The sequence below is a fragment of the Rissa tridactyla genome, chromosome 1 (assembly GCF_028500815.1).
Source record: "Rissa tridactyla isolate bRisTri1 chromosome 1, bRisTri1.patW.cur.20221130, whole genome shotgun sequence".
In the NCBI taxonomy this organism is placed as follows: Eukaryota; Metazoa; Chordata; class Aves; order Charadriiformes; family Laridae; genus Rissa; species Rissa tridactyla.
Genome location: NC_071466.1, coordinates 196723593 through 196747365, shown reverse-complemented (window position 1 = coordinate 196747365; position 23773 = coordinate 196723593). Strand labels below are relative to the sequence as shown.

Sequence of the window (23773 nt, the reverse complement as noted above, 5' to 3'; positions counted from 1 at the left end):
GTTTACTTGGATTAGCTTAACAATGTTCTCAAAAAGGAGCTATAAACCTTTCATGAAGGGTAGCTTTAGTGGCGGAAGAGGTTTAACAAGCTCATTCATTAATGACCGGTGTCTTTGGGGTGCTCTTTTGGTGGGCCTTCAAGGAGCAGGTGTTTCTGCCACAGCTTTTCTCCCTGTGTTTTACATAGTGTCTGGCACCTTTGCCTGGCGTGCCAGGCCAGCCAGCGAGCTGGGCTCCTCCACCAGACCGAGCTGAAAGGACAATTATGCACTATAAGACAGAAAGAACAGAATGTCCGACAAAAAGAATTTGCAGGATTACCTTCTCCTGCATTCACAAGCTTGCTCTTATGTATATTTGTGTGAAAAAGTGATTGCAGTATAAGTACACGCGAGGCAAATGCGGCGTGAGATGTTTCATCTGGACCTTATGTAGGACCAGTTCAGGCAAACACTGAAGAACAAAGAGCTCGAAGGGCAAGTGAGGAGAATACCTATTTAACAGGAGGTTAGATATGTAGGATATCTAGAAGGTATCTATTTAGCCTCCTATCTATATAAATATCAATATAAATAGGTATCTAGGAGGTATCTATTTAACATTGATCAAGAAAAGACACTGAGGAATTAGAAGAGGGCTACAATTAAGAAGGTCTAATGTGACCACCTTATTCTGGTGCTTAGACCCCTACCTATGAAAGGTTTTCCTAGCTGGAACATCACCACGCCTCGCAGAGGCTGCTGCTTGCCTTTGAGAGAGACTATCAAATACAGTTGGAAATACTGTGCAAATGAGTCAGAAGGGGTTGAGAGACAGCAGGAATCTACGAATACAATGAATTAAACATAACTAAACTGCACACAACAGAAATCAAGAAACAGTCCATTTGCATCAGCTGTAGGTGTTTATGGAAGAAAATTATGGCAGTGTTCGTCATGTTACAGGAAGCGTTCTGGATTGATTCGTGATTAAAAGGGAAGCTTAATGCATATAGCTACTTTAAAATTATGTAGTTACAATTTAGGCAAACTACTGGTTTAATTTAATTAAAAGCTAGTCATTTTATTACTTTGCATGTAATATGAATCTCGAAAAAAAACCTATGAAATTAAATGAAAATTTTGCTTTCTCATTCTGCTCCCCTCCAGCAAGCTTAATTCAAATGCTATTAGTAGGTTTTTGCTGACATATCATCTAATGGCAGGTCAGAAAGGACTGAAAAAAAGTGTTTGGCAAGAACAATAATTAGCCCTAGTTAAGTCAAAAGCTACCAAGAATTGCACTCCTAAATATTAAAGAGAACATTAACTTAGTAACAAATTTCAACAGGAAGTATTTTAGTGTTTGCAGCCTGCAACAAAATATTTAAGAACAAAACATGCTATAATAATATCAGTTCTTACCCAAACTGCTTTAATGGGTACTTTTTGTTTGTTTCTCTAATGGAAGGATAACTATCTTAACACTTCAGTCACGCTTAGGTGATTTATAAGACTCTGAAGAAAAAAAGAAAAAGTAAATGAAAGTGAAAGGAAATGCCTAGCTAGAATTTGTCTCGCCACTTAAAACATCCGTGTTTTATTAGGAGAGCCAACAGTGGTGCCAGTGGGCACACAGCCTCTCATTAACTCCAGAAAATTATTTTGCAAAGTAAGAATGCCCTTGCAAGTGACAAAGATGCATAAGGTCTCTGCTCAGGAGTTACATATGAACTGTATACTCCAGTGATACTATAGGAAATCTATACTCTAAGAAACAGTCCACCACAGCCAGCGGCACGCCCTACAGCAGAACAAAACAACAAACCAAAACCAAACCTAGAAAACAGAGCAGCAAGCGTTAACTAGCAAACAAACTACCTTGGAAGATGTAGGAGAAATACTAAGATACCATGCTGACCACAGCAACACAGTTATTCCCTCCTGGAGGCTGAGCCCTGGCTCTGTTGTCTTTACAGTCTTCACCTCCATATGGGTTATTACAAAAGGCAAGTTGCATTCCAAAAGGTAGTCTTTTTTTTCTCTCCTTTTTCTTTTTTTTAAATGAAAGACAGCACTGCTTTCTCTTCCCCTAGCAAATAGCTCTGAGCTGGAATGCAGAATAAATGTCTTAAAGACTCCTCTGTGCTGGAGGGCTTAGCAGAAACCCAGCAGTCTCAATATAAACCAGATGTGTCACAACAAGTTTTGGGTGGAGAAAAGTGTTAGCTCAGGGTATGAGAGCGCCCAGGAGGGACTGCCTTTTACAATACAGACACAGTAACAATTAAGAAAGGCGGGAGTAGGCTCAGCAAAAACTTGCCAACAGAAGGACTGATGCCGACTTTCTTTAAAGCACCACCATCATTCATTCTTCAGCACTTTAACAGGGCCCCAATGAGATATGCACAGCATTTAGTTTGCATTAAATACATACTCTCTCAGAACAGTGCAGAGCCAAGAGCCCCAGAGACCTTGAAGCTTTTCCACGAGGGCAAGCAGGATAATGCATGTGATGATTTTGCGAGGAAAATCTGGACTATCCTCAGGTTGACTATGATCTTCAAGCTGTTGTGGCCTCCCAAAATCCAGAAGGCAGAAGCCGAATTTAATCCTGGGTAGATACCTCTCACTAGCTACACATAATTCAGAATTATTCTCTTACGATGTAGACATGCAAGGCACTTAAAGAATATATGCCTGCCCCAAGCGATCCAAGAATCTCATCTAGACGTAATTAGGAGTAGGCAAGTACTTAGGGAAATTAGTCATTAGTTTGCAAATTCAGACACCGGTCTCTCAGCTACAAGCCTCCCTTTGGTTTAGTTCACTTTTTTTTTTCCCTGCCTTTTGTGGTGAAAGAGCAAAGGGACGATGCTGTACAGCAGCAGAAATTTGGGAGTCCCTGCACAGATCATCCCACAACAATTAGTTTTGTTAGATGATGTAGAATTCTGGAAGAAAATGTTTGGGAAAAAACTATTTCTAAAATTAAACAGAAGCAAACTAAAAGAAAGGCAGAATAGCAGGAACACTCAAAACCAAAAAAGTTGGAAATCCAGGGTGCAGATAGATGTTAGGAAAGAGGGAGGAAGGCAGCAGGGAGAAAACAACAAATTTTTCTCCTCCCCCCACCCACCAGTTTTGAATTTCAAAATAATATCCAAATGAGCTCCCTTCCAGACAGTGTAATAAGCACAAGGACCCACCTGTAGCAGGCAGCCAATCTCTCCTCCCAAAACCTCTCTGCATTCATTTCAGGCCCAAAACACAAGGAATAGGCAATTAGCAAATGAGAACCTCTGTCTGAAGGCAAGCATACTCAAAATCCCGCTGCCATATGATGTAAATACACAAGTACAGTAATGCCAATAAAGATGTTAAGTGAAAACCACTGCCCTGCCGAGTAGCGGGCTGAACTCGACTTTCTTGTCTCGGATGTGTTTATCGGCCCAGCATAACCGCATCATCCTACTTCTTTTTTGCATAAAGGGGAAGCTTGTAAAAATGCCAGAAGATGCTGGACGTTTCTAGGAGAGACCTGTGGTTTCCCATGAGGTCCTGAGCCTGACTATGGGGTTCCTATGTGCTGCGGTAATGGAAGCTGTAGCACAAGCTTGAGCCACGCTCTGCTGCTGGCCGGGATCCCCCAGCTGACTCAGTCTGCAGCAGGTCATAAAATGCAGGAGAGTCCATGTGGTGACAGTTGGAGCTAAAAAAAAGCAGGTATGGCTGTGCTGGGTAATTGGTCGGCAAGCAGCAAACGGCGAGGAGGGCCTGCATGCCAGGAGGAGAAACTCAAGTGCGTGTAACATTCCTTACCTATTACTTCAGCGAGGAGCCGAGACCAGCCCGGCGTGATCCAGGCTGGAAATGGGCCAGTGGAGCAGCTATGCGGATACGGTGAACAGAGGAGAAATCATAAATGACGGGTCTGGGAACGGCAGCCAGGAGCCAACGTCGGGGCACTCACGGCAGTGTCGCCCCTCTCCAGGCTGTAGGTTTTGGGAATCCCTCAAGCAGCAACTGACATGCCCCACGGCTACCAGAGGCGAAGGGTACATACACTTTGACTCCAAGTCAGGCTTCAAGCTAACTTCATCCTTTTTTGTGTCAAGCAAGCTCTTTAGTTGGAAGGATGATCTGGAGGGAAAACAGAGACAGACACTGAAGTGTTTGGCGCTGTCAAGTTGCACGGGGATATTTCACGCATTTCTTAAAGGGCGTGCTCACTCCTTGGCACGCACACCGGGCACTCACTCAGTAAAGATCGATTTTTTAGTCCTTATGGCTTCAATTTACTTGAAAAAGCTGATCCTGATGCACCCTGAAAGATGAGTGAACAAAAGCAGTCTCGGAGCACGTGGGCCAAGCGAGCTGGGGAAGCACACAAGGCACTTTTGAAGAGGTCCCAGCGCTACGAGCTGCAAAAAGTCCCTCCCGAGCAGGTCAGGCACTGCAGCTGGGATCTCCACGCTCGGAAGTCATTTATGGGTGACTTGGCTGTTCAGACAGATATATCGTAGGTACCCCGTAGGCAGCCCAAGAAGATTGCCTGCTGTTTTTCCTGTCCCCGGGCAGATGACAATGATATCGTGAGGGAGACCCACTTTTGAGATCAGCTCTGGGAAATGTATTCCTAAAGGATTAGTTCAGCCAGGCAAGAGACGCTCTTAGCTGTTGGCAATTTGGGAGGATAAGAAACTTCCTAACTCACTTAGAAGCACACATCTTCAAGATTTCTTATCAACAAGGTTTGAAGTAAAACTAAAGCTCAAACAACATGGATAATAAATGAAAATGACTTGTACTCCTACACTCAGCAGGGCCCAGGGATTTTAAACTCCCTTTCTTCCCAATAATGCATTTCTTTTCCTCCTGCTGTGTATCCCAGTATGGGCTACGTGGTTTTGCTATTCCAGAGTAGAAAACCTGTCCTGACAGCTTGTGTTGCCGTGCAGGGGAGGAGGTGGGACCATTTTATACAGTTTGTAAAGATGAGTGTCAAAGAACTGCATTAAAGTAATACTGCAGCAAGTCCAAAGAAATACTAGCAATTATATAGCAATTAATACTACAGCAATTATGGCATCTTGGTGCTAGAAACCTGAAACACAAGCACACATGGATGGACAGACGCATGGACACACTCTCCAAAAAGCCCATTCCAAGGCATGCTACTTTGTGACTTGAACCCCTCTAGCCAGGGAGTCTGAAAGATCCACAAAAAGAAACATAAACAACGTCTGAAAGTTGCTTGACCAGATATTATTGGCTCGATGGATGACAGTCCCTCTGGAGCCTATACAGCTAAGTCAAGAATGCTGATCTGAATATCCTGGACAGTCACATAGTTTTCCAGGCGATTTCAACTATTTTAGTAATACAATGTTTGATGGCAACACTTTGTATGTTAAGTCTAACCACAGCTTGAACTGGGTGGACTACTAGGGCAGGAGTAGCCACCAGGAGAAGTTCAGGGCAGTAAATTTGTGCTGAAAGCAACAGCTACAAACCATATGCATTATTTTTTTTTTGCTAAGGAGCCTTATTTGCTTATGTGAGTATGATGTTCTGAACAAGAGTAAAACATGCATGAAAAAAAGATTAGGAGCAAAAGAAAAGTGAAATAGGAAGTTGAAGAACAGGTAAAACCGGATCTGAACAGTTTCACTTCATTACAAAGGAATTCAGCCCATGGCTTGAGGATAAATGTGGGCAGGATAGCTCTTTTACAAAGAAAAAAAATAAATACCCAAACCTGTCTTACTTAAGGAATTAACTTGTTGACTTTTCCCTTGGCCATAGGGGTACTCAACATTTTCTCAGTCTGACAAATGAGTTTGTTCAGGGTGTTTGGAAAACTGGCAGATTCACATCTTTTCCCCTCTGGTCAGATGAGGTTATTATTATCGCAGACGTTCAGACAAACTCTAAAGTCCCTGTATTCTTTTAAAATTTTTCTAATATACATTGGGTGGCAGAGGAGCAGAAGGAAGGAGACTAGGGGGAGGGTTTTCTCTGTAATACTACATAAGGCTACAGAGAACTATCAAAAAACCCACAAACTGTCATGACAGAAGGACTAATTCCTTCCCACTATCGCCATGGATCAAAGAGCTCCGAAATTCTGTACTGAATCCTAAAATAAGTGAAACACAGCGCTGGCACTGGTCTGCCATTCAGACATCCCACGCGCATCACACATGAGCAAATCCAGCCTACCTAAACACATCTCTTGGTGGCTATTTCGGAGCTCTAAAGCATCAGCCACAGAAAAATTATCGCATGTGCTCAGTTCCTGCAGCTTCAGGCTTCCAGCATTGCTGCCGCTGCCCTTCGCTCGGCTCCGGCATCTGTTGCTCTCGTTCCTCGGGCTGAGCCTGCTCACGCGAGCGTAAGCGCTCAGCGGCGTGAATCATCCCTGCACAAACTCACCGAGACCTCAGCCCTGACAAGCCCAGATGCTCTCTTCAAGTCAGCTTCGTCCTTAAAGATCTCCAAAACTACATCAGAGCAATATTGTGTAGCTGGTCGGAGTCACGATTATCCCCCTCCGTCCTGACCAACAACTACACCACCACAATTCTAAGCTTCGCCTGGAAGACCTTTTGCTAACCCAAGCCTTTTTTAAACAGGAAATGATGAGCTTTCCCAGCGCAAGTTTTCATCCCTGGAATGAATCAAAACAATGGAGTTTCTGACCAAGTAAAATTTGAACCTTTATCGCCCGAGTTGAAAAGGGTGGCAGATTTATTTTTTAACATCTGCAGTGACCGCAGCAAACCGTTTCAAAAACAACCCTCTGCAAGAATCCTTGAATAAAAAAAGTCATTTCCATTTTGCATTTCACGTAAGTGATAAACAATATCACTCAGGCTCTTAACAGTTCAAGTGGGAGGGTTTTCAAAAGATGCTTTTTTGTTGTTACTACTTGCCACAGTATTTTTAGTGGGAAAAAGCCCAAAATGAAGACAAGGAACTTCCAAGTGAAGCTGCATCAGAAGGAAGTCAGAAAAACTGTCAGAAAATACCTATCAAACACAAATATCATCCAAAATAAAAGTGTCTACAAAACCACTACAGTCCCGTTATGCAAGTCCAAATTATGCATCTCTACTCAAACACCAGTGCCAGCCACTATTAGGCAAGAAATCTGAAAAGCACCTTTTAAAGCACCTTCTCTCTGTTTTTCTCATCCTCGTCTCTCCTACTCTCTAACCAAGTGAACAAACCATGAAATTATCTAGCTCCAAATCAACCCATCCATGCAATTACCTCACATTCCTCTGCAAAGTTTTATTGCCTAACAGGAGAAAGAAATTAAAAGCTTTACTTAGAAAGTGTGAAACTTACCAAAAGCCAATTTTACAGACTGAGACAAAACAGCATTGTCCAAATGTACAGAGACCCCATCACTGACCGAAGTCTCTCAGTATGGTTGAAAGGGACTAAATCAAATCCACAAAGTTACTCTGTGATCAGAAGTGTTTTAACCTTAATTAGATATACAACAGTGAGGATCTACTTATCCTAAAATAAGGCTCCTTTTCTACCTATCGTGCATAATATAAACAAAACACTTGCAGATTACATTAGACCATTAGCAAATACAATTTACAAATTAAGAAAACATCAACAAAAAAAAAAAACCAACAAAAAAAACCTTGCCAGGGTGAAAGAGAGACCTAGGAACCTGAAAAGTATGTGATATACATCAGCACTTTCCTTTTCCAAATAAAAATGCAGTGCTAAATCAGATGCAACCAGATAGCTGAATGAGAAGATAGTGTGTCACCAAGAATGTGACCAACAGTGACTTCCCTCAACAATTTGGTGTCCACCAGTGAGGAGGACAAGACTAACCACTCCACCTCAGAGGGACTTTGCAGGCTGTAGGCACAGCCGGGCACGGTGACAAGTAGCAGCTCTACAGAGGCAAGGTCACAAGTTGATTCAAGAGGTGGAACACGGAAATGCAGGGTGCAGCCAGAGGTTTTGCAATTTCATGGGTGGCTGAGATTTCCCACCGGATTGCAGCCTCTCCTTGCGTTGAGGAGGAGACATGGATCCCCCACCCACCTATTGCATAGCTGCTCTGATTAGAGGGTTGCTCTTTACTCCCTGATCTTTACTCTCCCTGGTGCTCTGGCACGAAATCTGTTTAACTGTGGATTTGTAGAAACAGAATATACGGCTCCCATTAGAGAGAAGAAAAAAAGCCCACAACAAACCTTAAAAAAGCACAAAGCAAGAATATACCCAATGTCATTTTAAGATACAAGACATATAAGATCTAACACATGTAAGAGAAGCATTTATCAGGAGACATATTTGATTCACTCTACCCTTTTAAAAAAACCAAAACCAACTTTTTTGTCCTCAAGCAAAACTAGCCCCCTGTGAGATGCAGACACTGAGCTACGCTGCCTTTTCCTCTTAAAAAATGCCTGGGAAACAAGTTTTCAGTAGCTCCACAAGCTCCCAACAAAAATACAGATCAGTTTGCATTCTGCAGTCAGTGAATGATTAATGTCATTTGAAATCTAATCAAAAACCCATTGACCATTTAAACATTATAATGGAGCTGACAAGTAGAACATACACTTCCAGCTAAAGGACTTCAATGCATCGCCTTTCTGCTGAGAAAGTCTTAGTTTTCACACAGAAAAGCTAATACCTACAAAGAAGAGAAGACCGGGAAGAAGGCAAAACCATTTAAGATGAATGACTGCAATGTTTCATGCATCTTAAAGTCATGAAAATGTAACGCTTATTTAAAAAGAGATCGTTCAATTGACCGAAATGAGACATAGTTTATTTTAAACATCATGGTATATTTTGCTTCGCAGTCTATAGGTGAAACATATCCTACGTTCTCTGCTGCTGTGTAATTATGATTAGATGGTCAGTGTGTTTTTTTTTCTACCAGAGGTTCCCATCCACCACACCCTTGGAGAAACTGGTGCCAGAACTGGTTATGAGAGGGTAAGGGAGCAGGGATCCTGTTGCTAACGGACAGGGAAAATACTGATAAGGTGTTTGCTTACTATCTGTAAGCCTGAGAGATGTCAAAATTGCTCCTCGAGCTGCAGTTCTTGTGTGCTCACCTGGCAGAGGGGTGAAAGCCACAGCAGCATGGCATGAGCACACCAAGCAGGACGAGGAAAATGCAGCTCGTTGTGCACTTTTCCCGTGGCAGATGTAGAAACGGGAAAGAATTCCTGTTAACTACAAAATTAGGAGATGAACAGACACAGGAGTGTGAAGGCCACACTCACACAGGGTGCTCCAATGGTTTCCAAGCCATCTGACAAGTGAAAGCAGCATCTAAAACTGCAAACAAACGTGACATATGGTACGGCATAAAGTTATGACATACCCATGTACCATGTCTACTGTGGAGATGCCTACTATTAGAGTAGAGTTAAAAATTTGGGTAGTGTGTGTTTTATGCGTGCGTGAAAGGCCCTCCTTTCTTTCCTGCCCCAGGAGGTCCTTCATCCCAGATAGCAGGGAGTATTGACCTCAGCCCTACCCAAGGCTGGCCAGGGTCCCGGACACCCTTCTGCGTCTGATCATTTAATGATCTATAGCATCATTTAAGTGGTAGCACGTTCAGCACAATTCAGGAGAGCAGCGTTGCCTTATATGAAAGAAAGAGATCAGCACGTTTTTGCTGGTAAGGCATTTTACAATTGTCAGTATTAAGCGTTAAAGGTACTTAACTTGACTTGGAGTATACCCATTTCACCATTAGTGATTAATAATGCTACGTGGACTGAGAAAGTATGGTCCCACTCCAACAAAAAGCATCTGCCAAATGAAACAGGGGATTGATTAACATGATGCAAGGCTCCTCTTGGGTGACTCGAGGGCACCGAGCAGCTGCCTGCTTCACCCCGCATTTGAAGGAGCACCAACAAGCAGGGCTGGAACTGCCGCTTTGATCTGGTACCTCCACGTTCTTGCTCTTGAATCAACCTGCATCTGTATTTTTCCTGCTACAGGAAAATAAAAGAGACCGTCCCTGTCTGGAGTATTGCGACATCGCCCCTCTGAAAAGAATGAGGACTGTGTGGCTGGTTTATAACACCGTGGTATCCAGCGGGAAACATGGTTTGAAAGAAAAGAGCATAAAGACAGAAGATCTAGAACAAGACGTACTTGATTAGTATAATGATGAGGAGCATATGAGTATCAATTAAAAAAAATAAAATCTGTACATATGGGAATGAACAAATGTATGGAAAAATTAAGTCAGAGAGGCAAACTTAACTTGCTTAATTAAATTAATGCCTACACTTCACACCCTCTTTCCTGGCTAGTCAGGCCTGCTACGCTGTATCTAGTTTAGATGCAAATGGAACAAAAGTATTGCTTACTTACTAGTTTATTTCCAACTTCCATGAAATATGAGGGATCTAGCTAAGAAATTTGCAGGAAGGGAACAGGATGGGGGACACGTGGCTTGGCATTCTCTAAAATTTGCTCCAGCCTTCTGGCAGCCTCCCCCTCTTCCTCTTATATTTTACTGGAAATGATCCTTCCAGAGGCTAGTTGGCGTCTACAAATCTAGCTATTAGACACTACTCCAAGTAAGTGAGCCTCATTTCTCTTGCCGGCAAAAGATTTCCCATTTTTCCCTGGCATACTGTACGACGACAGAAAGGCAGCAGACAAAATGCTTTTGCTTGTTTTCCACCCCTAAACTCTCCCGGATGCAGTGCTCCACAAATTATGTGCCTGGAGTTAGCAAACGTAAGCTTTTGGTTGCAGCATAAATTGGCAAGGGTAGCTCTAACCTGGATAAAGCAATTCACAACTCTTCAGCATCGTTTAATCTAGTTTAATATCCCAACGTGATATAGTGAGGACTGTAGGCATAAAATTATTTAAGTGAAATGTTTACTCTTGACTAACTTATATCCCCGGATACCTAATTTTTTTCCTGATCATCCATAAAATTTAAAATTTATACTTTGATGGAAAAAGTATACTTTGAAAAAGGCTGTTAATCTAGGCAAGTATATTATAACATATAACGTTACCATATTTTGATAGTATATGCTCATAAAAAACATCTAAGTATTTCTGGACTTTCACCTAGTACAATAGACTCTCTAATCCCACAGAGGTGAATCTGGAAGATCAATAAGGTTTTTGCTGCCTACTTTAATGAATGCCCATAAATAATGAAGGCGGCTTATCTGTATATGCTCCAGAGGGACTGTCATCCATCAAGCCAATAATATCTGGTCAAGCAACTTTCAGACGTTAAATTAGATTCTCTTTAGAGAAGATTCATCAGCTTTTGTATCTCCTCTCCTGTAAGAAACATAGCATCTCCCCCGCTGATCAGCAAAGGAGTTGACAGGAAAATATTCTCCCAACCGTTCAGTATTCTTGTTAGTAGACCAGCAGAGATGAGAATTATGGTTTTGCATAGGCAAAAACTAGACAGAAATCCCCTGGTAGCACCGAGATGCGAGGCAGCTGTGAAAAATAGAGGAGATTGATACTGAGAGCTTACAGTTAGTGAGTTTTAGGGAAAAAGGCCCTTGTTCCCCAAAGGCACTAATAAGAGACTAAAGTGGAATAAGTAATGCATTGAGATGCTGCATAAAATCATAATATTTTTGAAAAGCAAAAGGTGTCCTCCCTCAAGAGATACTCTAATAAAGATATTGTAATTTTCATTTAATAAATATGAATATACAGAGTTTACTATCATAAAATAATTTACTAAGCTTGGACAAAACATTATTATTATTTTTTTTAACCTTCACTTTCCCAAATTTTTACTTTCCAAAATGCCCAATTAAGGGAAAAAAAAAAACCCCAAACAAACAACAAACAAATATCCCACCCCCCATTTGATTTCTTAGTCTTGAAAGCTGTCTAATGAAGAAGCAATTTATGCCTTTCTTTCCCAATTACCCACTTAAGAGTCAGAAGTTTAATTTCAGAGTAATCTTCATTTAAATCAAAATGCACCTGCACACAGGGCTGCACATACTAGAAGAGACTGACAGTTATTTTGGTGTATTTCTTTAAAAATAATAAGAATTAAAACTACTATTTTTTTTATTAGTGTTTATAAAGTCAAATGGCAGCACTTATGTTTTAACAATAAGCAATAAAGAGAACATCGCTTTCTGATGACTACTCTAAATTAGCAACAGTGCTGAACATAAATATTTTATTCCAAAATGCTTATACAGCCTGTGGTTTACAGCACAAGAAAGTTGCACATTTTTGGTTGACCTTTGATAATCAAATCACAGTATGTTAATTTTGATATATATTTAATACTATTTCTACTTGCGGAAATACTCATCATAACATTTCGTTACAAAACAAAAAAAAAACCCCAAAAGATGTTCCAACTTAATCATAGGCCTATGATCATGAGGCTGGCTTTGTAGTCTGCCGTTACGCATTTCTCTTTCAAGTACCGTTAGAGATAATCTGTTCTTAATTTTCACATCAGCAACTGCAGTAGGTTTCTACCAGTCCTTGGAAGAGAAACTACAACCTGAAAGCAGGTTGCCACTGAACGGCAGCACACTTTTTTAGAGTATTCTGTTTTCTCAGCAAAGCAAAAATAAGCATTAAAAAGTGCTAACTTGCACTCTATGCATTCAATTTCAGTTGGACATGAATTCAGATTGCCGTTCTAAATCCAAATCCACTTGGAACAACCATTCTGCTTTCCTGGTTTCCAACATCATCATGCAAATTCCCAGCTCCAGGAGTAATAAGATCATGGGAACGTCAAGCATTTCTCCCTCCTTCTGAAACTCTCCTCCCTCCCTACTGAAGGAACTTTGTGGTTTTCAGAAGAGGTGGTAAATGATCCCCAAGGTCCCCAAAAGAGAAACAAATAAAAGTAACACTAATTCAGGGTGGTTTCTTTCCAGGAGGGTGGCTTGGTATTATTGCTCAGTCTTATAAAAGGTTTACTTAAGTCCCAGCTCTCCTCCCTTTCACATGGTGTGATAGCTTCATTACCAAAATGCCAAAAGATGCCCACCTTTCCTGTATAAGAGTACATGTTCAAAGGTGCTCTTTCTGTTTTGAGCATTTCTGAGTACTCCCTTTTGGCCATGAGCATCTGGACTTTACTGAATAAATTTTAATAATTTCATAGAAGATATAAGAATATATACTTGCACATATTTAAGGACTGCTCATAATTTTTTTACATATGAGATTTTTTCACATCCAAAAATGTGTTTTAAGCATGGTGTCAAGGGTTAGGCTGGGATGGCCACTAAATTAATGTGTTTAATCTCTAACGTGGAGGGGCAGGGAGGAAGAAGGAACCTCACTTCATGGCCTAAGATTTAACCCCAGCATGCAGTTAAAAATATATGGAAGCTGATAATTTATCAGAGCACTTCCCTCTGTTCCAGGCTGCCTTCCAAAGCATCATTTCATTAATAGGTTATTCTTGAAAAAAATCATTGTAAGTCTTAAAAGAAAGCTGAAGGTTTTTTTAACATTAGCTTGCTCAGCTAACGAGCTAACATTCCCTTTCAATTAATTCTCTAATTTGGCCAGGCAGTTGGTAGATATATACATCTTCATATTACCTGAGACGCCTTTCAAATTATTCCTGTATTTATACTATTTAAGCCCCTGCAAGCCACTGACCTGACGTTGTTTTTAACCACTTGTTGCCCTTTCATCTAGTTTAAATATAACAAGCTTTAAAAACAAAACCCACACACAACACACCCAACCTGCCACTTTAATAGATGCAGTTCTGAAGCTAGCAAAGGCCATGAGGAATTATTATCAACACTAGGTTGATCTTTTCATATAAAAGCCAAGGTGAGGTTGCATTTACATCCATTACAGATGTGGCTACTGAACTGCAAAGAGAAAAGGACTGAGGCACAAGGAGAGCAAACACGGTATGAGGGCAGCAAAGCCCTTAACCCATATTGGTGGGGGATAGTTGTGCCAGGATCAGATACAGAGGAAAAGAAGCATGGCCAGCAGGTCGAGGGAGGTGATTCTGTCCCTCTGCTCCGCTCTGGTGAGACTCCACCTGGAGTACTGCCTCCAACTCTGGAGTCCTCACCACATGAAGGACATGGACCTGGTGGAGTGGGTCCAGAGGAGGCCCATGAAGATTACAAGAAGGATGGAACACTTCTGTGCAGGCAGGCTGAGAGACTTGGGGTTGTTCAGTTTGGAGAAGAGAAGACTCCAGGGAGACCTTACAGCTGTCTTCCAGTATCTGAAGGGGGCCGACAAGAAAGCTGGAAACGACTGTTTAGCAGGGCATGTAGTATGAGGGGTAATGGCTTCAAACTTGAAGAGGGGAGATTTAGATTAGGTATCAGGAAGAAATTTTTCACTATGAGGGTGGTGAGGCACTGGAACAGGTTGCCCAGAGAAGTTATAGATGCTCCATCCCTGGAAGTGTTCAAGGCCAGGCTGGATGGGGCTTTGAGCAACCTGGTCTAGTGGGAGGTGTCCCTGCCCATGGTGGGGGGGTGGGAACTACATGATCTTTAAGGTCCCTTCCAACCTAAACCATTCTATGATTCTATGAAAATATAAACAGAGAGAAGAGCGTGGACAGAACAGGGCCAGGATGCAGTAAGGAGCCGAGGTTAATGAGATCCTGCAGGAGGTTGTGAGGAAGAGCTGAGCAGCCCAGGGAAGAGAAAAGCCCCATCCCAGCTGCAGGAGGTCCCTGGCACCTGATGGTGCCCATGCAGGCTGCTCCTCCTCTCACCATCTTTCCCTCCATGTCCCCCAACACTGGAGAGAAGCCATGGGCAGTCAGGATTGTCCCTGGTCCAGCTCTTCGTCTGGGGCATGGCTGGCACGGAGACCCCGCCAGACCTGCTTGCTCCCTGCCTGTGCAGTGCTCCCTACAGTGCCCTTTTCTGACCAGCCAGCTGCCTCCTCTCTGCATATATTATTTTTTTTACACCTATGCAGTTGACCCAAAGTGTATGAATTCGGTGTTGAAGTAGGTTTCAACTCTCCCACAAGGGCTGTCCCACTGCAGGCCTGAGAGTCTTCTCAGCTGCCTTGCTGCAGACAGACTGTTGACTCTACACCAACACTACATCATACCTATCAAGTTTAAAACAAACCCAGCTGTCCCTGAAGGGCCAGGTGATTTATGTGCATTAACAACCTTGGAAATACATTTTAAGAGCCGGCAGGATCCCACAGATGCCTAAAAGTCCTTCTGCCTCTCAGCTGTGCTCCAACTTTGGAGCTATGGAGCGTGAGTTCAGCATCGCAGTCACCCCCAGGAAGCTTCACCCACATGCTCCCCCCAACAGACAAGACTGTATTCAAAATCAACACCCCAGAAGCAGAACCAGCAGGTTATGCCAGTTGCATTTATCATCCACAACTGTGACGCCACAGCCTAAACTAATCACACAGACAGGCACTTACTCTGTATCTTCCAAAGTCAACACAGGCTCCAATTTTTAAAGAAAGCGTTTTGATCTTCATAACTTCCCTCTCCACCCAAGGCATCCTGAACACGCTGTAAAACCATCATCACATTTATCCCAGATCCCTTTGTACTTATTTTTTAATAAATGTAAACCACATACAGAAAAGTCCCTGGTCTGTGCCCTAACTTTTCCGGCTGCTCAGAGGGAAGCAGCAGGCTTAAGGAGGCAGTAAACTGGAGCACGCCATTCTGCGCAGGGACGTATTGCACAGCCTTATCAACTTGCATCTTCTAGGGATGGCTGCATAATATATTGCAATTTAGGTTTTACAACTGGCAAACTAATGCGCCTCAACCTGAAAACAGCCTCTCTCTTGTTTGTACAGTACATTTACTTCATTATGTCAATTAAAATAATCCAGTTCTGTCAAGAACCTCAAGGTGACCGTAAGCACGCTAAACCCATGGTTTTGGTACGATTTTGGGAATGCCATTGGTTAAGCTATTGACTGCTAACAGATGCAACATAAAGAAAATGATATCCCTTGGTAGCAGTAAAGGAGCAGTAGAAACACACCATCTAAAAGTAAAGCTTAAAACGTTAAATATATATTGGGACTACCTGTTGAGATCCCAAGATTTATTGGGGTTTTAAGAACCTTCTCCTGAGTAATCACCTTCTCAGGCTGGAAAAGAAAGAGCCCTCTCAAAACGGAGATAACCTCTCTCACTCACCTGTAACAAAGAAGGACATACCATGTCAAACGCTGAACACCACCAGAAAGAAAAACAAGCCCAAGAAGAATAGCATCTGCTTATCTTCAGACGCCTAAAGATTTTCTGGGGCTTCACACTAACTCAAGTAGATTTTTATCCTTATTCCCTTTGTTTGCCTCCCTGACTTTCATTTTCCCTTTTCTCCTCCCGCACCATATTTCACCCTTTTATAACCGTGCACAAGGTTGGCATCCTCTCTGCTCCTGCCTCCGCTCTGCGGCGCGTGAAGCAAACCGAGCAGCTGGGTAAAGATGAAAAGTACCCCTAGCTTGTCCCACAGCCATCCCCATTTTCTTTTCCTCTGCATGGAAACTCATCCATCAGCTCATGATAATGTGGTTTTACTTCTGTACTGTGTAGTTGCTTCAAGGGTTTGGGGTACTGTCCCTCAAGGGAGTTTCTGCAGCAATGTTTTTCCAAGCCTTGTTACCATTCTTTTTTTATTATTTTTTCCCTCCATAAGCTTTCTTACCTTTTGCTGTGTTAAGTAAATTCATAAACACATCAAAGTTAAACAGACATTGCAGATACAACAGTTGGTATACCGGTAGCTATGCAGGAGAATATTACCCTCAGATGATTACTTTGATAAAACCAAATTGGTCCGCCCATTACAAGGATACATGTTTTGAATTACAAATTAAAAGACACAGTAAATGATCGATTTCTTGATATACAGAGAAGATACGAACAAGGTGGTCTGCAGCTCCAGAAAGAATTACTTCTCTTGTCATTCCATATATTCTCCCTTGCTCTCATTTTCCAAACCGAAGCAAACAAAACAACAAGGACAGCTGAACTGAATTAGTGAGCGTCCAAAAATATCCAGCCCATCTTTCTTAAACACACACAAGAATGTTTCTAGTTTGCCAAAAGAGAAGCAGTATTTTTAATACTGCTGCCCTCAGAGAAGCTGCCTCTTGGCTGTCTGAATTACAAACTACTGTCTTAGGCAGATAAAACAAAGAATATGTGGAAATACAGCCGTGTATAGAACGAGTAACACAGGAATCAGTCTCCAGCCATCTCTACTCTGTTCCACGTCATGTTTTTACTAATTTTTATTCAAACCAATGGCCTGTAAAGTCAACAGGATTTTGCCTGAGTAAAATCTCAGCACTTAGCCTGGATTTTTTTTTTTTTGTTTGTCTGGAGTTTGCCTGTCTGGAGTCACCTGCAAGATATTTTTACCTTCCAAGACTGAGTTGAATTTTTTCCATTGGATTAGTGGCAGAGGAGACAGCAAAGAAAATTTCTTATTAATAGCAGAAGCGACAGGGGAAGAGGTGGGGGGGGGAAGCATTACAGCTGACAGCTTGGAAGTGATACACTGTTTATATACTTTTCTTAGCACCCATTACAGGTTTCACCAAAGCATAGCTTCTCTCCATTGGGGTAAACTTCAAGCTGAGGAATGCAAGGGAAACAAAAATTCTGGAAGCACTAGTCCAGTTGCAATCCAGATGTTAACATCAGAAGAAACTAATCTCATGTGGTGTCAGGGTCCAGTGAAGACATATTTGAAATACTGGGCCTAGCCACTTCTTTACAACAAAAATGTAGCCAAGTTCCCAAAAGCTGCAGGAATCCTCACCATTGCAAACTATTCTGGGAGCCAGAGCAGTGCGTGTTTAGGCCATATACTGAGTATTTACAGAACAAAAATCTTTTTCCACCAACTTCAAAGGGAGTTAGACATCACGTATGGGTGGTTTAAACTGGAAGAAGTCCATGCATAAAGAAGGGAGAACTTATTTGGTTGGCCATCATCATGGGACTTCCCTCTTGCAGGAGGAGATTAAAAATAGAACCACCTAGACAAGTAACTACAATGTGTTGCATTTGGAGATACCTTCTCACGGATAATGCACACGCAAATGAATTAAGCAAGGGCCTTTGTTGTTTCTATACTGTGATCATTTCTGTTTTTAAATGCCTGGGCGGTGTTTGGAAACTCTGGGCGAAAGGTAACTTGGTAGAGTGACAAATAGATTTGGACTTTGAGGTAGGGCAGGGCAGGGCATTAAAATAAAGCCGAGTGGTACCTTCCTACCATATAAATGTAGATAGGTTTGGAGAGGGAAGAAAACAACTACACTGGTGTAGGCTGAACTAAGGAAGAATTTGCGTGTTTCTTTTTTTTTTTTTTTTTAAGCAAAAAACCTTCAACCATTGCATCTTCTTGTTCTGTTTTGTTTCCTTGCCCACCCAAACACACAGTTAAAAAACACAGGGAAGCCATACAAGGCTCATTGGGTAACGAGGCAGGAAAGGTGAAACAACAGCGGGCACTCAGAAGCCACCCCTCCAACAAATTAGCCAGGTTTATAGCTTTGTAGGACTCCTCACAGGGATCCTGATGGCAGGGCTGTTTGCCAGGCCTGGGGAAGGAAGATCAAAGGACACAGGCACTTGGAGAGAAGGGCAGCGTTGAGCGAGTTCAGAAACGCTGCCCTGCGCCTCCAGAGAAACAAGCTGGCTGGCTGGGAGCACCACTATAGGAAAAGCTGCACCATCTGATAAAAAAAGGCCACAAGCAAGCCAGCTCGGCCTGAAACATGGGGTGAGGATCCCAGCTAAGGGAAATGCGCACACAGCTCCCTTTTTTCTCTGTTTAAGTGCAAAATACAATTTTGCACATTTAGGCAACTGAATTAGCGATAGTCTTGGGAAGGACTTTTCCACTCACTCCAGCCAGCTGTCAAATGAGACTCTGGAGGGGAAAGCTCAACAGGTGCCCACCCCCTCAGACCTGCTGGGACCCCCCCGGGCAGAGCCCAGGGGGTTGTCACCCCACAGAGTCCTGCCTTCAGGGATGCTGCATTGGAGGATGCATTTGAGCAGAGGTGCCAAAACTTCCCACCTTATCCAGCACCCAGCAAGAGCCTGAGAGAAGGAAGGGATGCAGACGGTTCAGGAAACAGTCTTCCTTCAGAAGTGAAAAGCAACAGATCAAAGCTTACTACTGCTGCTGCTCTGTCCCCTGTATCAAAAAAAACCCGCCTGCAGTCATGAGTCAGAGCCCTTTTAAATAACGTGCCTATCACTTTGGAAAAGTGCATTTCAGTGCTAAATGAATAAAGGTATTAGCTTTATTCATTTATATATATATCTCTCACTAGGTGATGCATAATTAATTAATATCAAACACATGCAATGCAGCTCTGGAAAGCTTCCATATGAAACAAAATTGAAAAGGCTGAGAATATTTAGTTAAGAAAGAAAATGAATAAAATTAAATGATAAACAATATAGACCCAAGCACATCAATTCACCTTGTAAAAATCCTCAAACTAATAAAAAGAAAATACATTTTGAAAAGAAAATACACTGCACAAGTGACTGACACTGTCATCAAGGCCAGTAAATACAACACGACGGAGACAAAGATGGGGCATTTAGTGGCTAGCAGAAAATCCCATACAAAGATAGCAGGAATTTAACCAAAAGCACAAAGCTGGTTAGAGGACTGAAACTTAGACATCACTGGGGCTTCGGACAAGCTCTTTCTTGAAGGGGTAGTTGGAATAGTACCATATTATCACTGCCCCCCAACACTCACCACACCCTGACCCAGCACAGACAGGGTGGGAAGCACACAAAAGCCCCCCACGTCATTTTTCCACAAGGTCATTTCTTTGCTCTATCAAAGAAAGTATCTCTTTTTACTGTAATTCGCCTTGAGCGCTGCGGTTGGTAAGAGTTCTACCCAAGTCAGCTCACGGCACTCTGGGTGGCAGCAGACCTGGCACCGAAGGGACGAGGATGGCTCAGCCGTTCTGCCCATCCGGCTCTGCCTGCCCACACCGATGTCCCCCAGCAGCCCAGCTGCTTTAGCCTGATAACCACCCCGTTACCTCATGCATGCTCCAGAATATCATGTACTTTCACAGAAAAACAATATGCAGCGCTGTGTGAGACTAAACAGAGGTGGACAACTGCACTGATATGGAGGGAAAAATCCTTTGTAATATATTACAGATATACAAATTGTTACCGTCCCCTACATTTTCCATCCTTGCCTTCTGTACAAACCATCTCTAGCACAAACAACTTTTCAGAAGGCCACCCACAGCCCTAAATACAAATTCATGGAAGGCAGGAGTCAAAACTACCTTGATCTTAAATAGTGCATCCCATTTTCTGCTTTATCATGAGCATAACAGTGCGAAATATAACGTAGTCTCAAAAAGTCAATTTGCACCGAGTTCCCCAAGCATAGCAGCGAAAAGGCTAATGTTAGAGAAGAATAATCTGTTTATTACATGTATTTGGTAAAGCTTTCCCAGCACTGGTGTGCAATACTTTTAAGGAAGGGGATGCGAACAGCCTATTTTTGAACCACTTCACCAGATTCAGTTTTAGTCTGAATATTCGAACTTTAAAGCAGTCTTCTTGCATCCAAGCAAGTAAAAACCCCAAATCCAGAGTAGGGGGTGCAGAGAGGAGAGAGGACCTCACAGATCTACTTTGCCATGTGATCTGGATGCACAAGTAAAACAGTTTTGGGACCCTTTTTGTTTATTTTTAAATAGAAACACAGTAGAAGACATACAGGTCCTTCCTTAGCTGTGCTATTCATTGCTGAAACCGAAATGCCGGAGCCCATCTTTCCTAAAATGCTGTAGCAACAGTGTGGAAATAGCTCTCGCAGTGAGCCAACTAACCTCTCTTTATCAGCCGAGAAAACCCGGCACTTGGAGAATGCAATTAATCTTCTCCAAGGTGGAGAGCTCAAGGGCTGCAGTGGATAACGTTCCAGAAGTGTCCATTTTTCCTCTACTGATTACGAAGTAAGTCCAAATTTTTCAGTTTCTGCTTCATTTGTATTTTCACCAAGAAGTGTTTCATTCCATTCATGAAGAAAAATAAGCAAAACTCTCATCACTCCCAAACTGGAACGTTCTTGTCAAAGAATTTAACACATTACACCAGCAAGATTTAGGAGACTTGATGTGAAAGAACACAAGTAGGCAGCGATAATGACAAAAGGGTAGCTTGACAGCTTATTGACTGAGAATGGCTTTCACATCAGGAGGAAAAGAATAAACATCATTTTTTGTGTGGCAGATATGAAACATGCAGTACTATAGGTAACTATACAGATGGCTGACTCTAGAGCAGTCCTTATGGATAACTGCAGGGTAACAAATAAATTTTAAACCATACAATGCTTTTTAAGCAATTTACAGGCTTCTGTTTCTGCATTCTGTATTCCATACATAAAACAAATTAATTTGGTTTTATCCCAAACTTGTGAATATTGCAAAGTCTAAAGTCAAATTTCAGCATGCCTGTCACCAGAAAGAAGTAAGATCGCAAACAATAAGCAGGAACATCAACAAAAGAATCCGACAGGATAAGTTCTTTAAATGAAAAATAATAAAAAAAAAAAATATCTTTTTTTTTTCATAGATATTCTGGCAGAAAAGGATGGGGATAAAGATCCCTGGCACATTCAAAGAGTCAATGGGGTTTATGTTCTTAAAAGCCTGTAGGTCTGGAGTAACAGATTGAATACTGAGACCATACCTGAGCTGCCATCGGGATACACAACTGCAACACAGGTTGCAACAACCTGATGCTCCAAGCTCCAACTTTAACCCGACTTGGTTAAAGCTGAGCTGAGGACTGGCAGCGGGGAGCCAGAGCAGCGCAGCTGCAAAGCTTCCCGCTTCCCCGACATTTATGCTTAACCTAAGAGCTTAGTTACTCCCCTCCTTGTGTTTCAGGGTACAAACACGTTCTTCTCTGGCACCAGTAGGATTTGAACAGGTCCCCCAACTTTTCAAAGTAGCAGGCAGCATCCAGCTCCTCAGGTTGGCTTCTGCAGCCCTTCTAAATCCTGTGATTTAAGTTCTGTATGAACTAACAGGCTTGAGGTGACGTTCTCAGACTTCCTCTCATTGCAACCCCCTCCATCCACTACCTTATGGCAACGTTTCTATTTCACATGAACGCATATGAAGGCTGGCAAGGACAAGGGAATGAGGGAATTTCACACATCGCTAAGAGTAACACGAATGCTGTGGAAATGCTCAAAACCAGCAGGAGACTATTTAGAAAGTTGACAGAGGAAATGGTTACAGCTAGACAGAAGAGTTAAGAAAAGCAAACTGCTTTTCTGTATGGTATATAATTGATCAGTCTGACACATTGAAGAACAAAACTTTGTAACAGAAAGGCAGGAACAGAAGGAGGTAGGAATAGGATGGACAAGAATGTTACAGGGCACTTCAAAGCAGCGACATTTCTGCTGGGTAGGGCTTGAGTGAGTGCAACTTTGTGGAAACTATGCTAGCTGACACTTAGCCATGAAAGAAAACTATTTTTCATACTTGGGACAGAAGAGAGAGTTGATTTGTCTCTCATTTAAAGATGCTGTATGTCATACCGTGTAACATGCCATAAAAGAGGCAAGGCACAGGAAGAGACCGGAACGGTTTTGTCAAGCCAAAATTACCTCATTAGGAACTGAGAAGCAGCGGGGCTCGGAGCCTTTTCAGAGGGATGGGACTTTGCTGGACTCTGAACTCAAAATCTTATCCTTGATCCCCCAACTGTTCATCTGCCTCATGAGCTTTAGATGAAGGCCACTACCAGCACTGTAACACTACAGACACTGGTGTCTGTTCAGGGCACTGAGGTGTTCTTTGTCAATATAACATATATTGAATAAATGAATAAATAATAGTTACAGGTTGGTGTATAAACAAGACTCCCACTGAATTTCCATAAGGTCTTACTTTTCTCTCCATCTCTCCAAAAATTACTATATCTTCAAGCTGTTACCAAGGGATGCATAGTCCGTTTAAAGAAGAACAAAACACATTGGTGATCCATGACCTAGACTAAAATTGAACGAATCTAAATCTGGAAGTGAATTAATATAAACCATTTTGCATCAAGACTCAAGGGACTGGAATCACACAGAAGGGATTTTTTCCTTTTATAGTTTTGCTGCTACTTTTTGGCAGTTACGAACAAAGAGCCATCCTTAAACAGAGCGCTTGGAGAGCATCTTTAAGCAGGCTCTTTCATTCCTGTTCGGGAACCTGAACAATAGGAACTGCGATAAAAGCAACTTCAAGTCACAATAAATACATTGTTCCCGTTTAATTAATGTTTTCCCAATACAATCGGTGTGTAAGAGGTCAGAGGAACAGAAAATTGTATACTGTAGAGATCACGCTGTCAGGTAGCACATTAAAAATATTAAAAATGTTTTCCATGACTGTTCCACAACATACACTGAGATGGGACTAGCAGAATACCACGTGCACTAACCAATTCTTTATAAGTGGGAAGCTGAACCCTGTAATCTCTTTATCATCCTGTCAGTGAGTTAATGGTCATTACCATGAGCAGATTCTTATTTTATCAAGCAAGTCAAGGCATCACTGGTGCTTTTCATATGATAATACTGATGCTTTACACCACAATTAAAACGAGTACAAATTTTTTAGCTTTGCCTAGGCTTAGCTGCAACCTTTCAACTTGCAAACACCACCTTGAAAGTGTTATCAGAGACACTCGTGTAGTACACTGTTCTCCTTATGACCAAACCCCTCTTTCTCT

The 23773-nt window shown here is 42.1% G+C and overlaps 1 protein-coding gene across 5 annotated transcripts in view; it reads right to left on the bottom strand.

The window, feature by feature from the left end:
- PLXNB2 (plexin B2) overlaps positions 1–23773 on the bottom strand; it is a 260101-nt gene that overhangs the window by 145197 nt on the left and 91131 nt on the right. The window contains exon 4 of one of the 5 annotated variants that reach the window (XM_054217236.1): positions 3802–4122. The exons of the other annotated variants lie outside the window; for them this stretch is intronic. The gene's annotated coding sequence lies outside the window, so the exon portion shown is untranslated. The remainder of the gene's footprint in view (positions 1–3801; positions 4123–23773) is intronic. 5 annotated transcript variants of the gene reach the window in all.